Below are 14,073 nucleotides of genomic sequence, written 5' to 3'. Positions count from 1 at the left end.
ATCTTCAAGAGATCTTATTACTTTCACGTGATCTTATTACATTCACGAGATTGTATCACCTTTATGCTATCTTAAAACACACTATTTTGATTACCTACACATCTATTCACCCAGACTCGCTAAGAAAAGCAAATATTGAGAGCGGATTTACATAAGCCACTGTATGGCTTGCTTTCCATTCTCTAGTGTTATTGTGTAGTAGGGTGAATTAATATCAATAATTTATTTTATTTTTAGTGTAAATAAAATATGTAAGTTGCAAAACATAAACTTTTATTGGATTATATAATGGTCTTCCATATTTCTCTATTTAGATATGTAGTAATGTAATTATGACCTTAATGGCTTTCCTTATGATTAAACCATGCATGCAGTTGTTGTTCATGGTCTATTTAATTCATTTTGGTTGGCTAAGCTTAGTGTCAAAGGTTATATGTCATGGGTTTTGTGAGTTCTGTTGGATTTTTAGATAGTCAGTTGTATTCACTAGCAGAGTGTTGAAGGGTGGTTTTCTTTGCATATCTTTTGACATCTTTTTTCTGACTTGAGGTAAGAAAATGAATCTTAACATATTAATTGGTGTGAATGTGTTAATGAATGAAAGAAATGAAATTATGTACTTTATTTCATATTTAACAAAGGAGTAAAATAGAATTAATATTTTATACAGGTTCCTTGAAAATCAGTTATCTTCCTATTTTTGATATTTTGGCTCTGGTACCATATATCTGGTAAGATCATTGTTTTGTATGTATTTCTGTGATGTCTAACTTGTATTTGTCATATAATTTCTTTTGTGTGTGTTCGATGTGTACTTTACCATTTAGTTTGCATAAATGTCATAAATGATAAGATTTATTATATTTAAATGCATTATGGGTAAAGAGCCTCATTTTGAGATTTAAATGTTATTTTATAATTTTTCTTAAACTTTACACAAAATAATGGACGAATAATTTTGTGTTCATTGTATTGAAATTATTTCCCTAGTATTTGTATATTTTATGTGGTGTGTGATTGTGTATGCTTATAATTGTTTATTATGTTTCAGAGCTGCTATTTACATGTCAGAAATAGATTTATTTCTACAATAAACTCATAACCTGTCACGGATGGTCTGTGTGGTCATTAGAACCGGTTTGCAACCCCGTAACAGAAATGGCGCCCAACGTTTAATGACGTAACCCACCTGAGCCTCTCGTCACTGGAAACACATCCTGAAGAGCCTCACCGGAAGTACAACCGGAAGTTCTCATTGAAGAATTGTAAACAAATGAAGATTCCGAAGATGTGAGGTACATGTGATAGTTTTTAAGTTACCAGTCTTATTTATTTACTTTTTGACACATCGATAGTGATTGTGTTGTGTCAATATTGTACTTCATAAACTCAAACTACACAATTCGGAAGCAACCCTGAGTTATAAGCAGGACATTTCATTCCGAATTTCCTTAAGTGAATTGACGCATTCTTGTGGAGATCCATGCCTTTGGTCAGAGACAGGACTGTGCCAAACTTTTAATTAGTATATTGATATGCTGTTGCATAAATGTCAATGTATATAATTTCAGTGTAATACTCATAGAGAGCTGACTAGTGCACTTGGTAGAAATTATAGTGTATAGTGTTTGTTTACATTGAAAGTTGAAACACATTTTGACAGGTCAAGTGTTATTTACATTTAAGAAGTATATCAAAAGTATTTGTGAATATTTTTTTTTTTACATATAACTGAGGTTTGTAGATAGATATTTACAATCATGGTTTAGTACAAGTATTGAAGTTACTGATTTGAAAGAGTGTTGAGAGAGAATCTGATGCAAGAAAGATATTAACATTCATTAACTTACAGTGACTTTAATAACAGGATTGTGACTGAATATTTATTGATATAAGAGGTCAGTGCTTGGATCAAAGGTGTTATTTAGATGCAGTTCAGTCAAATCAGGTGTGTTGGTACTTAGTGTACATGGATAAATAGGCAAAGTGTAAATAGGTGAAACATCTTACCAGTCCCCTCAAGCAATTCAAATTTACTCTTTAGCAAATAAGGGTGTACAATAGAGTTACTCTTTGCAAATAAGAGTGTTATTGTTTATGGGTACACATATGCCGTAAAACGTATGCGAAACATTTTGCGATTCATGACAATTATTGGTACCACGCGCGGTTTATTTCCGATTTGGGTTATAACCATCGTGTTTTGTTTCACGTATACGGAAATTTAGTTTTACTGGCGCATTTTCATTCGCTAACTATAACACAATGGCGGAAGTACCTGAACAGTATAAAAGACTACTGGAAACTTTAGGACAAATGGAAGTTGTACCGAAAGCCGATAATCCAGATGATCTGGTGCAATGGATGAAAGAATATGTAGAGTCAAAAGCTGAAACTACAGTAAAAACTGAAAAGGTAGAAACACAGCCAGGGAATCAGAAGAAATATCAACACATTGTCCAACCCCTGAGGTTCAGTTTATTCTCTGGGAATGATAAGTCAAAAGGATCAGACACAACATTTGACTTATGGCTATACGAGGTGCAATGTGTCATGAGAGATAAAGTGCATTCAGAGGAAGACATTGCACAGGCGGTCAGGAGATCACTTCGAGGAGAAGCAGGCAGAGTGATTATGAATTTAGGTCCTGATGCAAATTTGCAGAAAATCATTTCAAAACTAAACAGCGTCTATGGAGATATTGATGAACGGGAAAATATCTTAGGAGAATTTTATGGAACCAAGCAGGCACGAGATGAAGATGTAACAACTTGGAGTTGCAGATTGGAGAATATCATGCAAAGAGCAATTAAAGTGGGAGCAGTCAAACTTGAGATGGCAGATGAGATGCTGCATGATATGCTATATAAGGGTTTGAAACCTGAGTTAAAGGCCAGTTGCCATTACGAAAAGGAGATACACAAGAGTTTTGATGACTTACGAGTTGCTTTGAGAAAACTTGAAAAAGAGCTTAAGTTGGATGAGGAGGATAACAAGAAGGTTCAAGTGAAGCAAGCAGTTGCACAGAAAGCAGATTCGGGTGAGATTGAAGGAGTGTTGAAACAAATAACTCATCGACTTGAGAATTTGGAATATCAGAACAGAGGAAGGAAACGATACAGAGGATCTGGAAATAGGAACAGAGACAAAAACTATTACAGGAAAGACAAAGAGGATGATAAATCACAAGAACAGGTTAACGACCAGTATCCAGACATTGTTTGTAGGAGATGTGGCCGTGAAGGACACATAGAGCGAGGTTGTCGTGCAAACAGGGATGTTCACGGTAAACCTTTGACTTTAAACTACAACAAGTCTATGAAAAGAGGTCATCCATAGACTTCAACAGAAAACAAGACCTCATATCATCAGTAAAAAAATTGAATACTTTACCACCTGGATTATGTGGAGATCCAACTGAATCAAGTATCTTAATAAATGGGATTGAAGCTAAAGCACTCATTGACACAGGTTCCACAGTTTCTACGATTAGTAAACAATTTTATGAAGATCATTTCAAAGAAATTCCTGTTCAAGATTTAGGATCTTTGCTAAAAATCGAATGCGCTGATGGACAACATTTACCCTACGAAGGCTTTATTACACTTGATTTACAAGTGTTAGAAATGAAACCAATAACATCAATTCTACTCGTCATACCAGATAGTCCTTACAACCAGAAAGTACCGATATTATTAGGGACAAATATTTTGAATACCTTAATGAAATTGTTTCAGGAGAAACATGGAGACAAATATTTGGAGAAATCAAAGTTGACAACACCATGGTATTTATCTTTTCGAGCTATTTTACTTAGAGAAAAGGAATTAAGGAAAAACCGTTATAGATTAGGATTAGTTAGGAGTGCCGAGAATACAACAGTCAGAGTACAACCAAATTCCAGGATAGTTGTTAAGGGTTGTATAGATCAGGCAATACCATACCAACAAACATTAGCAATGCTACATCCTACAACTGAGACAAAACTCAACAAAGATCTTGACATAGAACCATCATTGATAGAGTGTGATACTAGTAAAAGAGGATTGGATCCAGTAGACGTATACATCAGCAATGTTACTACCAGAACTGTTATCATTCAACCAAGGTCAATTATATGCGAGATTCAGCCAGTATTGGAACAAGACGTAAATGAGGAAATTAAACGCCCATCGATAGATATCCTGAACAAGATATCACTGGAAGAGAACGAATTGTCAACTGATGAAATTCAGCAAGGGAAAGATCTTATAGCAAAGTATAGTGACCTATTCTCAGAAAGTGACACCGATGTTGGACATGCTGCTAATGTTTATCATAAAATTGAGGTAGATGATGAGAAGAGTTTTAAGCAAAGATATCGAAGAATACCCCCAGCAATGATCAACGAAGTACGAGATCACTTAAAGATACTTTTGAGATCCGGAATTATTAGAAAATCTCATTCTCCATGGTCGTCAAATGTAGTTTTAGTAAAGAAGAAAGATAACTCCTTAAGATTTTGCATCGACTATCGACAACTAAACAAAAGGACAAAGAAAGATGCGTATGCTTTACCAAGAATTGAGGAAATGTTAGACTGTTTAGCAGGAAATAAGTTCTTCTCCGTGATCGATATGAAGTCGGGATATCATCAGGTTGAAATTTATGAGCAACATAAGGAGAGAACAGCATTTACGGTAGGGCCGCTAGGATTATATGAATTTAACCGTATGCCATTTGGTCTGTCTGGAGCACCTGCCACATACCAGCGTTTAATGCAGGAAGTTTTAGGAGACTTACATTTGAAAATTTGTTGCATTTTCATTGATGATGTGATCATCTTTTCTTCATCATTTCAAGAGCATTTAGAGAGACTGCAGTTCGTCTTTGATCGTATTAAAGAGGCAAATTTGAAACTTTCTCCGAAAAAGTGTATTTTCTTCAAGAAAAAAGTTAAATATGTAGGACATGTCGTTTCAGCATCAGGTGTAGAAACAGACCCAGAAAAGATTTCAAAAGTTGTAAGCTGGCCAATACCAACCAATGCAGAAGAGGTAAGGAAATTTATTGGATTTGCGGGATACTTCAGACGATTCATTCAGAACTTCAGTCAGTTGTCCAAACCTCTCACAGAATTATTTCCAAGTACATCAAAGAAAAAGAAAAAGAAACATGCTAAAGATTGGGAATGGGGTGAAAGACAACAAACAGCATTTGATATATTGAAAACAAAACTTTCATCAACTCCAGTTTTAAGTTATCCAGACTTTGCAAAACCTTTTGAATTACATACAGATGCAAGTGGACAAGGTTTAGGAGCAGTGCTTTACCAGGATCATGACGGTTTAAAAAAAGTTATTGCATTTGCAAGCAGAGGATTGTCGAAATCAGAACAGAATTACCCAGCCCATAAACTTGAGTTTTTGGCGTTGAAGTGGGCTGTAGTGGACAAATTTCATGATTATTTATATGGGAATTCTTTTACAGTTTTAACAGACAACAATCCACTAACCTATGTGTTGACATCTGCCACTCTGGACGCAACAGGACATAGATGGCTTGCAGCATTAGGGACTTACAATTTTGACATCAGGTACAGGCCTGGAGCAAACAATCAGGATGCCGATTCCTTGTCTCGGATTCCATTATCTAAAGAATCTGTTAAGTCGATATGCAAGAAACTGGACATTGCTAGCATTGAAAGTTTTGGCAGTCCAAATACAACTGACATAGTGCAGATAGATCTAAACATGGATGTGTGCATGGATGTGGACTGGAAAACACTACAGTTCCAAGATAGTAATATTAGACCCTGGATGGAAAGAGTCCTCACGGGAGATAAACCAAAGAAGGGTCAGATGCCACGCAGTCCTTTATTTAAAATGTTCGATCGTCTGAGTATAGAAGATGGAATATTGTACAGAGAAGTTACTCTTCAAGATCAGATCAAGAAACAACTTATTTTGCCGTCAGTGAAAATACCAACGGTATTACAACTATTACATGATGAAATGGGTCATCCTGGCAGGGAACGAACATCATCACTGATAAAGGAAAGATTTTATTGGCCTGGTATGTCTAGGGACATTGAGCAATGGATAACAACTTGCGACAGATGTATAAAGAGGAAGGCACAACCTGACCGAGCACCATTGGTAAGTATTACTTCTACCCAGCCATTAGAATTAATCTGCATTGATTTTCTATCTCTGGAACAATCAAAGGGAGGACAACAAAATATATTGGTAGTTACAGACCACTTCACTCGTTATGCACAGGCTTATCCTACTAGGAACCAAACAGCAAAAACCACTGCAGATGTTTTATTTAACCAATTCATTGTTCACTATGGAATTCCAAAACGCATACATTCGGACCAGGGAGCAAATTTCGAAAGCAACTTAATTAAAGAACTCTGTAAATTAATTGGATCCCAAAAATCGAGAACAACACCTTATCATCCAATGGGAAATGGTATGACTGAGAGATTTAATAGGACTTTACTCAACATGTTAGGCACTTTAGATCCAAATCAAAAACTAAACTGGAAGTCTCATGTAGCAACATTAGTTCATTCATACAACTGCATCAAACATGAATCAACTGGTCAATCACCATACTTTTTGATGTTTGGAAGGGAACCAAATTTGCCAATAGATATAGCTTTTGGACTAGTTAAAGAAAAAAGTAGGAAACCTCAGACCAAGTATGTCAAAGAACTCAGGGAGAGATTATTGCAAGCCTATGACTTAGCATTTCGAGAAGCCGAGAAGATGAGAAATAAACAGAAAGACAGATATGATCAGAAATCTCGAGGAGCGGTATTAGAAGTGGGAGACAGAGTCTTAGTACGGACAGTGCATTTTGAGGGCAAACACAAACTAGCCAATAATTGGGAAGACATGCCATATATTATCTTGTCTCAGCCTAATCCAGAGGTTCCAGTGTATGTTGTGCAGAAACAAAATGGAGAGGGTAAGAAGCGTACATTACATCGAAATTTAATGTATCCTATTGGATTTATTTCAGAACGCCCAATACCTGTTCCAAGACCTAGAGCGAGACATTCCATATCAACACCAGTGACTCCACGTCTTAAACCTCAAGGTGACAGAGATGAGGACAATATCAGTACAATTTCTGATGACAGCAGGATTTTGGTTATGGAATCTGAGAGCAATATTTCAACCAATATTGAAAACAATGATATCCAGGAACCAATCCATGAAGAAGGAAGCGCTTCCGAACAGCTGGATGAGTCCGAAGAGAGGGATTCAGAAGCAAATGAGGTGATGGAGGATTTTGGTGATGATGCTGATGCTACAGATGAGGATGAGACAGTACCTATTCTCCCTAGAAGATCATCTAGAGTTAGGCAAACACCAAATTGGATGTCTTCAGGTGATTTCATTACCAAGTCAAACATATCTGATAAAATGAAGTGGCAAGAAAAATCAGACTTTATATTGAATTTCTTGAAAACAACTTCAAACGCATCAATTTCACCAGAAACTACAGATTTTGTTGTGAAACATGTTTTAAATTTCTGAAGTGACTTTATTTCTGATTGAACTGTATATATTGCAGATATTTGAGTTTTGATTTCAGTGCACCAATTTTAATCAAATTTGAATTTGCATGCATTTATGCTTGCAGTGTGGTCTTGATTGTATCATGACTTATACTTTATAAAGATATTCTTTATTTCAGCAAAGATGAAGATCACTTAATTCAATATATATGCTGAATAAAATGTGTTGGTATATCAGCAACATTGAATTTGTTTATTTTCTTGCAACGGACTCCTTGAATGACATGGAAGTCATTTTCGTACAAGGGGGAGTTTGTAGTAGGGTGAATTAATATCAATAATTTATTTTATTTTTAGTGTAAATAAAATATGTAAGTTGCAAAACATAAACTTTTATTGGATTATATAATGGTCTTCCATATTTCTCTATTTAGATATGTAGTAATGTAATTATGACCTTAATGGCTTTCCTTATGATTAAACCATGCATGCAGTTGTTGTTCATGGTCTATTTAATTCATTTTGGTTGGCTAAGCTTAGTGTCAAAGGTTATATGTCATGGGTTTTGTGAGTTCTGTTGGATTTTTAGATAGTCAGTTGTATTCACTAGCAGAGTGTTGAAGGGTGGTTTTCTTTGCATATCTTTTGACATCTTTTTTCTGACTTGAGGTAAGAAAATGAATCTTAACATATTAATTGGTGTGAATGTGTTAATGAATGAAAGAAATGAAATTATGTACTTTATTTCATATTTAACAAAGGAGTAAAATAGAATTAATATTTTATACAGGTTCCTTGAAAATCAGTTATCTTCCTATTTTTGATATTTTGGCTCTGGTACCATATATCTGGTAAGATCATTGTTTTGTATGTATTTCTGTGATGTCTAACTTGTATTTGTCATATAATTTCTTTTGTGTGTGTTCGATGTGTACTTTACCATTTAGTTTGCATAAATGTCATAAATGATAAGATTTATTATATTTAAATGCATTATGGGTAAAGAGCCTCATTTTGAGATTTAAATGTTATTTTATAATTTTTCTTAAACTTTACACAAAATAATGGACGAATAATTTTGTGTTCATTGTATTGAAATTATTTCCCTAGTATTTGTATATTTTATGTGGTGTGTGATTGTGTATGCTTATAATTGTTTATTATGTTTCAGAGCTGCTATTTACATGTCAGAAATAGATTTATTTCTACAATAAACTCATAACCTGTCACGGATGGTCTGTGTGGTCATTAGAACCGGTTTGCAACCCCGTAACAATTGTATTTTGTAATTACATATTGTCATGAATGCATTGAATTAATATTGTTTAAACTAAAATATCGATGAGTAATTTATCATTTTATTGAAAAAATCTGAGAGAAAGAAGCCCGGTTTGGTGATCAGGAAGTATGGAGACCTTGGACAGCATATTTTGTCCGCTGTGTTAATTCAAGGACTCTTTAAACGAGAGTGGCTTTAATGAGTCGGCAGTCATTAAAGCTTTTTTGATCCTTGTGTCTTAACCAGATAGTAGCGCTTATCAAGATAACAGACATTTCCGGGCTTCCGATTGGTTGCGGGAGACAATTACTACTTCCGGTGAATCTTGAGCACTTTTGACACTGTCTTTGTTGTGTGTTTCTATTCATACTTCCACTAATGCGAGGTATGTGTTTGTATTACTCATAAAATATCAAAATATCAAGTAAGAGGACTGCAGCTTATATCATTCACTGATCGCAAAAAGTCTGCAGCATATATTACGATTGATAGAGGAGAGATTATTTGCAGGTACATCAAAAGTCTGCAGCATATATTACGATTGATAGAGGAGAGACATCAATTCTCGCCTTACATGCACCAGTCATGGATTTTGTAAATTATGTTTTATTTATGGAATGAAAATGAAAGCAAAGCATCTGATCAGGATAAAACCAGGTTTAGAGCTGTATACAGTCAGGACCAACAACCATGCACGAACTTCCCAAACCATTCCAAATCCACCGTCCCAAACTAAAACTGTTTCTATGTACCAGTCATTTTTACACCAATAGAATGTTGCTCCCTAAATAATATAGATAGATAGATAAGCCTCTAAACACTTTGTAGAAATATTTCGACCCGTTTCACACACGACTGAAGAAGACCGGTAACACGGTCGAAATATTTCAACAAAGTGTTTTGGTTTTTTTTTATATTTTACATCGAAAAAAGAGACTTTATATATATATATATATATATATATATATATATATATATATATATATATATATATATATATACATGTATGTACAATATATATACTACTCAAAATTTGTTAAGGATCATAGATATTTTTATGTTTAAAATATTAATTACTGCATAACTGGCAATATTGTGTCCAAGTGAAATCAAAAACGTCTTCAACAAACTTGCACGTGCATTTCATGCCATGGGAAATGCGTTTCTCATCACAGTTTATGCTTTTGCTACCATTGCAGGATTTTCACTCAGGCATCGGTGTCTGATTCTTTCTAAAATTTCAAACTCACTTGAGTGTTTACACTACGTTTATCAACACAATGCCCCCTCAACGTGTAAGGCGTCGCCTGATGACAGAACAACTGGGCAGATGTATTGGAATGCTTGACGCTGGCTATTCACAAAGTGACGTTGCAAATGCACTAAACGTCAGCCAGAGCGTTGTAAACAGGGCCTGGAACCGACAGCAAACGTTTGGTACAGCAGCACACCGACATGGGGGTGGTCGTCAGAGGTCGACAACCCAACGTCAAGACCATTTTGTGGCTCTTCAGGCACGACGCTATCCCTTCTGGACAGCAACCAGCCTATGTAACGACCTCCTGAACGCCTCGGGGTGAATGTGTCCACTCAGACGATACGGAATCGGCTTCACAATGCAGGTCTCAACTCGAGAAGGGCATGTGTTCGAGTCCTTCTGACTGTTCGACACCGGCGGGAGCGATTGGACTGGGCTGAAGATCATGTCACTTGGACACAGAACGATTGGGTTCAAGTTCTGTTCACCGATGAGTCCAGGTATTGTTTGGACTTTACAGACAGGAGGTACCGAGTGTGGCGACGACAACGTAAACGTTTCCATGATGCCAACATCAGTGAACATGACCGTTATGGTGGTGGTTCCATCATGGTCTGGGGTGGAATCAGCAGGGATGGAAGAACAGATCTTCATGACTGTCTTGGAGAGAGGAAAAATGACGGGGGTGCAGTACCGGAATGAAATCATCAATGTTTACGTCAGACCCTACGCTGGTGCTGTTGGCCCTGAGTTCATCCTGATGAATGATAACGCCCGCCCTCATCGCGCCAGGGTGGTGGAGCAGTACCTTCAGCAGGAGACAATTGTCCGTATGAACTGGCCAGCGCGCTCGCCAGACTTGAACCCGATTGAGCATGTATGGAACATGCTGCAGGTTGCCCTTTCACGCCGTAGAGCACAACCCACGACTTTGGCAGAGCTCGGAAAAGCCCTCGTGGAAGAGTGGAACAACCTTTCCATTGGAAACATCCGGGTCCGTATTGACAGCATGGTTCGATGTTGTCAAGCCGTCATTGATGCAAGGGGAGGCCAAATCCGGTTTTGACTCTTCATCGACTAAGTGTAATGATGGACTATCCCCAAAAACTGTGTAATTCTTTCTCTGGTTTGCTGTTAACTTTTTGTAATGAAATGCCTTTTGAGGTTGTTATCAGATTTCAAGCATTCCGTATTGATGAAAGTTCATGCCGTTCATGAATTTTCATTCATAACCTGAGTAAACACGTTTCTGAGTCAAATTTATGTCTTTTGTTATGTTAGTGGTAAATTACACACATATAACCTAGTGATCCTTATTAAATTTTGAGTAGTATATATATATATATATATATATATATATATATATATATTATATATATATATATATATATATATATATATATTATATATATATATATATATATATATATATATATATATATATATATATATATATATATATATATTATGCTCTGTTGATATTGACCACATTATGTAATTCTTTTCGTTTGTCCTGAAGAAGGGACGGGTCGTCCCGAAAATTTGACAATCTCGTTCTTCGTGTCGTTGGTCATTTTAGTGCTTTGTATAATTTTTAAGCGCTAAGCGTAGCTTAGGCGCTTATTGCCGCCAGTTGGGTTTTGCTTTCGTCATCATGTTTCCGGTTTATCGCCACCTATAGGCGAATTTATGCATCACTGTAGTCAAGTCGTGTTTAAAGTAGTCGTAATTTTGCATCCGATCTAGCACGGGGATAACATTCATATCTGCAGTTGCATGTTCCCCCCGGAAATACAGTTCGTTGAACAGTGAACAAAATATGTATAAAAAGGGTGATATTTTTGTCCTCATTCTTGGGGAAAGTGAGACACAGATGCAGTTCATTCTTCAATTAAAATTCCCATTTGAATCTGCGTCTGTAATAATTAAAGTGATTCAAAATCTAAAATGGAATAAGAATATGTATATGAAACCGTTTTAACTAGGATGTCTTTGCATTGTTACCTTCGCATGGCGCTTAGAGGCCAGGAAAATCAATTTGCATGGTGCAATCTATAATTAGAAGCCACGTCATTAAGCTATACACGAAACAGGAGGGTTTTCCACGTGTGTTTTGGCTGCTGTTCCGACTCAGTAAAAATTTTGTCCGATGCAGCAAAAATGTGTGCAACACAGTAAAAAATTAACTGATCCGCGTCCATTATGAACGAGAAAGAATTTGTGCACGATTATGCTTTGACAGCGAAGGACAGAGATCGGTGTCTCAGAAGGATGATATTGCGTAACTGCTTACACCTTCCCCGATCATATATCTAAGTCGGTCATGCAGAAATTTAGAGGATGCAACGGTGTAACTTAAGCTTACTTTATTATTTCTAAACAACCAAGATATTCTTCAGAATCATCGTCAACACAATCAAATTTGATTTCGTGATTTAGTTTCAAAAATGAGACTAAAAATAATAGTCTTGGGGCAAGGAAAAGATAAAATGTACAACATTATATTATATGATATCATATTATGGAAGACAATACCCCGGTTTCAAGTATTCAAAACACCGCGTGGAATTTTACGAGGGCTGTATACTGAAATACATATGTTTAGAACAAGTGTTAGATAAACATTGCCATTGTGTCAAGCATGAATGTGAAATGGTTTGCGGTCCACAGCACGCTACATAGAATGAAAAGTAATCGTGTTTTCAATTTCTTTGTACTTCAAACAAACAATTGACAATGACATGCATATGCTACATGTATTTCCGAACGTACAAATGATGAAGGGGGAGGGGCATGGATGTACTGTCGTTGTTCCCTGTCCCCACATTTTGTTTTCGCTGAACGATCTTTTCATATAAAAAAAGATGCATTTAGTTTTTTGGTGAGATGCCTCTTCATTATTTCTAACAGCGGTTTGAAAATTACCGTTTGAAAATTACTTTTGTAACTTTTCAGTGCCTAGTTTGGGATTCTCATTTAGCTACATTTACATGTTGTAAATTTTGCATATTTATTGCGAGTCACTTTTTTTATTTTTTTATTTTTTTTTTTTTTTTTTTTTTTTTCATATTAGAACTCCTACACAAGCTCGAATTTTATGGTTTTTTGCTAAGGTTATTAGCATTTTCATATAAAGAACTGTTTTATAAAATTAAAACAATAGCAATGTGTATTATGTCTCATTCAGACAAACGGATGAGTCTCCTTTGCAATATGAATATGAGCTTTTACACAAGAAGTGTAATACACACAAGTTGATGAGTACAGCGTTTAATATCCCTGTGTACAAACTCTTGGTTGTTGTTTTTTTTTTGGTTTTTTTTTTAATTTTTTTTAGATTTACGTATAACAAACAATCACTACAATTGCTAAATGTAAATCCATGCTTATATGTTAATCTAATTCATCATCATATTTGAATTAGTATATCCTCTTGCACTAACTTTCATGTTAAAAATGAGCTATCTCCACTCCTGTTGATAACGCAGTATTCAGTTTCAAAGTAATATTGCACATGTATGATGAACATATTTTCTAAATAACTTCCTAAATTTTGTTTTCAGTTATACATGTATTTATCGGACTTATTTGGATTCAGATTCTCTCCAACCTGATTTTGAATCGAAAATAACTTCATTATTGATTACAAAAAAATAATTCCACTTTCATGGTTTGATTGCTAGTTACAGATAATTATGCACTGGATTCTGTAGTACAAGTCATACAGATGCATGTTTATATGTGTATTTAAATGATTTCTGGTAAGGAAATGAAATGGATGTAAAGCGTTTCATAATCCTGCATTATTGGTGTGTTTTGACATATGACATTTGTTAGTGTATGTGGTTATGTGTAATTTTCTTTTTTTGTCCAGTTTGTTTGTTCCTTTCTATTATAAGTGACTTACATATATGTATCAAACTATTGATTTGTTTCATTTCAGTTGTATTCTAAATATATTTCATACACTATTTAACTGGAACACAACAGTAAGTTAGTTGCGTAATAACAATTGAACACTTT

The sequence above is a fragment of the Ostrea edulis genome, chromosome 7, assembly GCF_947568905.1.
Source record: "Ostrea edulis chromosome 7, xbOstEdul1.1, whole genome shotgun sequence".
Lineage (NCBI taxonomy): Eukaryota > Metazoa > Mollusca > Bivalvia > Ostreida > Ostreidae > Ostrea > Ostrea edulis.
Note: the sequence above shows the minus strand (reverse complement) of the source record.